Below are 3,957 nucleotides of genomic sequence, written 5' to 3'. Positions count from 1 at the left end.
TCAATATAGATGGTTCAATATAGGTGGTTCAATATAGGTGGTTCTACTGGGGCAGTAGAAAGTTGGATTCACAACCCAAAGGTCCTCCACCCTCAATACCACACCTAAGGTGAGAATGAGAGTTTGGTGCCTTTTTGCTGCAGCACCCAGGAGGCAGTTCTTTCCTTCTGTATTGTTGTCACAAGTTATGGGTGGGTGAATGATGGGGTTTGGCGGAAGAGCAACATTTGTTAGTAATTAGCTTTAGGCAGTGAAAGAGAACAGATAAAGGTATGGAGAACTGAAAAAAGTTCTTAGTGCTATGGCTAAATTACAGGCATGTTTAAATAAACATTGAAGGACAATGGTGTTTGCCAGTTTTTCGCTTCTGTAGCTATAGATTTGTGAAGAAAAAATACAGCTAATGTAATGTTATAGTTTAATTCTTAATTTTTGGACTGTTCATGCAATGAAATGTTAAAGTGGTAGGTCAAGTGAGGTCAATTAAAACTTATGGTTCTGTCAAGATTTACTCACTTATGTTGATCCAAACTAGTGTGACCTTTTTTGCATTAAACATAAAAAGCAGATGTTAGGCATGTGCATGTTTTGTGGTACCCTGTTCTAGTGCAGCACCACACAGTGAGTGACAGAACAGAAGACAGAGGCCTATAAAAATTCTGACTCTGTGTCTGTTTTATGAGTAATAATTCCACTATAATATGGCCTATAAGCTTCAGTAAAAGTCTAGGGATACACTAGGGATGTAAAAATGATTCACTAATGCATTGCAATTCTCTCTTAAGCCATTCTGAATCAGTTTTGTGGTTATTGAGTTATCTTTATTTAGGTTTATCTTTATTTTTGTCACACTTGACTTTTGTCGCACTTGAGTACACTAGAGACAGCTGGGTCTCTTTTAATTGTTTTTTTCAAATGTGTACAGGAAACCCCAGGGGCTGCTTGAGGATGTATGAACAATTTTAGATATAAAAAAAAAAGGGTTAACCACAAGGTTTTGACAGAAAGTCAGAAAGAGCTTTACTGCCAAGTAAGTTAGCACATACAAGAAATTAGCTTTTACAGTGCATGAGACAACAACAACACTAAGACATATATATATATGTGTATTTTTGTGTGTAAAGTTTAATTATTTGAATTAATAATGATAGTATTTTCCTTTAATAAAATGTAAAATATAAATATTTCTTATGTCTGCATCTGTTTGTGTATTCGAGCAACAAACTGGCATTAGGAGCATATGCAATGCACTTGGAAAAAAATGATAGACAATTATTCTTTGTCATTTTGTACACTGTAAAAAAATTGTTGTTTCAACTTAAAATAATTTTAATAATTACTCTGCTGACTTTTTTGTTTAGTCAACTAAAATATTCCAGTTGTCACTTAAATCAACATTAAGTAACTTTGACTAAAGTTGACTAAACTAAAACTTTTAATTTTAAGTTGCAACAACTTTTTGGATTTTTTTTTTTTTTGTATGATATTAAATAGCACTTCAGTGACTGTGAGAAACAATAGCTTGTTATTGTGAGTATTTTATGTCTAAAAAAAGCTGTCTTAGCCATGAGAAAACCCACTATTCTATTATTTTTTAATTTGCCTGCCTTATAAAACTAAAATACATAAGTTCCCTTAACAGTAGTTTAAGCAGAAGAGCAGGGTGCTGGTGAGAGATGTAGCATTTGGGCCAATCAGACACACAATTGTTCATTTGATTTACTAAATCAATTAATTAAATTAACAAATAATCACAGACCCCCTCACCCAATCCACAACACTGACTGCCAGGACATCTCCAATAGCCCACCAGGCCCCTGGTTACCATGGCAACCAGAATACCTCGGCCAGATCAGATAAACTTCATGACCTACAAGTATGTAGAGAGAATCTTCCCCTACTTAAATCTCTCTAAAACAGAAACATACTGCTATAGGAAATGGACTCTTTCCTGTTCAATCACAGACAAACCTTTCTTTGACCTTCCTATCACACATAGCCCAGGCCATTGTGTACAGTATTACTGCATTGTATTTTAATTTTGTCTGTTGTATTTGTATTTGTCTTTCTACTGTTTTATGCATGCGTTATGATAGATGATTAGTCGTATAACCCACCTATGCCATGTTTGGTCTCTTTGAATTTGTATTTTGATGATCTAAAAGATGGTGTATATTATATGTTGATACCTATGCAACATATTAGTGTTTTAAGAAACCTTAGTCATTTTTGCATCAACACCCAATCAAATTACATATGCAAAATACCATGTTCACAGACAAAGAGTCATAAACTTTCCCTCCAAAGGTAAAAATCACTATTGGCTCTCATACCTCCTGGAGGTGTAACTTCCAGAGACTTTAAATGCATCCCAAGAGCTTCTTCTCTCTTCTTTCTTCACTCTCTTCTTCGTCTGCAACATCTTCCGATTGCTGCCTGTGTGGAGGAACCCACGGGGAGCCTGAGCCGGCACAGGGTGTGCCCGGCGGGCCCGACAGGCCCCAACAAACCACAAAGAGCCAGACATTTTCACTCAACCCTGGAATTCATCTTCATGACTTGCCTCAGTCAGTCAGGGGTTCTTTTAGAACCTAAGAGGATGAGGAGGATGAGCTAGAACTCTTCAGGACTTCCCTAAGCGTGCGCCAGGCCTTGTGGCCTTGTCTTTCCATTCCCCAAAGATCACAGGACTTCAGCTGGGTCCCTCTCAGCTCTTGGTTCTTCTCCACTTTTCACATGGGAAGAAACTCCCAGTCACCATCGATTCAGAACATCTTTGGAGTTCATCACTCTTCGGACCCAGAAGAACGTGATCGCGATTCCAAAAACCACTGCTCCAAACCATCAAGACTTTCACCCGAGACTGCATTCGGACACTTGTTCAACGACCAAGGCAATGCAAGTATCGTACATTTAACTAAACAAAACAGAGGTTTAGTATAAGCTGTAGACAGCACTGATGGTTTCACTCAGGTGGTTAACTGACTCTTTTCATAGCTACATTTCCTTGTCTCTCTCTAACTGCTTCTCACTGACCCTTCCCCCATATATGAGTGATTTCATGTTTGTTTGTTAAGATTAGTTATGTGTTAGTCCTTTGTTAATTAAACTCTTGTGCACAAATTACATGAGTTTTGACTCTGATTCTGCCTTGCAAAATTAATGTCCCTTTACGATTCCGATTCAAGCTACATGCTCTAATGCAATGGTACTTTAAGAAAGTTATTTTCTGTGGCCAAGAAAATATCATTTCTCAGAGTTGATAATTTTACTGAATGTTCACCGGACAAACAGATTAGTTGATGGAAAATTAATCCTGCTACAGTTACTACTGGCAGCTGATATAAATAATTGTAATTAAAAATAATTAATTGTAATTATTTATATACATTTCCCTTTGAGCTAAAATCGACAGAGAAATGACCAACAGCTTTGCACCTCATGTTGCGGGAAAATACTGTGAATGTGGGAAGGAAGTTATCAGGAAGTGAATGCAGTTGCACTTGGGAAATGACTCATTGTGGTTTGTCTTTTAGAAATCCTGCCGGATTTACACCACACACTTTCACCCATAAATACTGATGTCATCCCCCCTTTTTGGAACATAGTACTCAAAACAAAGGATTTGATGTTTTATTGCCCTCATACCTGCACTGATTACAATAACATTGTATTGCAGATGATATCTTCCTTTTCCAAAGATAAGATTCAACTACATATGCTATAGTGTTCATTTGTATCAAGCTGGTAAAATCAGTGCAAATTAAGTATTATTTTCATATTGGATTTTTAGGCCAACAAACTAGTAGCCTATCCTGATTCAGAAACCAGAATGTTATGAAAAGCACAAACATTTTTATTTTAAAATGTAAAGGCCACCTTTTTTTTTTTTTTTGTAGTTACATTAGCCTAGCAAATGTGAAACAATTAGAACATGATATAAGGCAATAGTCATTT

This window comes from Labeo rohita, unplaced genomic scaffold (genome assembly GCF_022985175.1).
Source record: "Labeo rohita strain BAU-BD-2019 unplaced genomic scaffold, IGBB_LRoh.1.0 scaffold_557, whole genome shotgun sequence".
Classification (NCBI taxonomy): domain Eukaryota; kingdom Metazoa; phylum Chordata; class Actinopteri; order Cypriniformes; family Cyprinidae; genus Labeo; species Labeo rohita.
Note: the sequence above shows the minus strand (reverse complement) of the source record.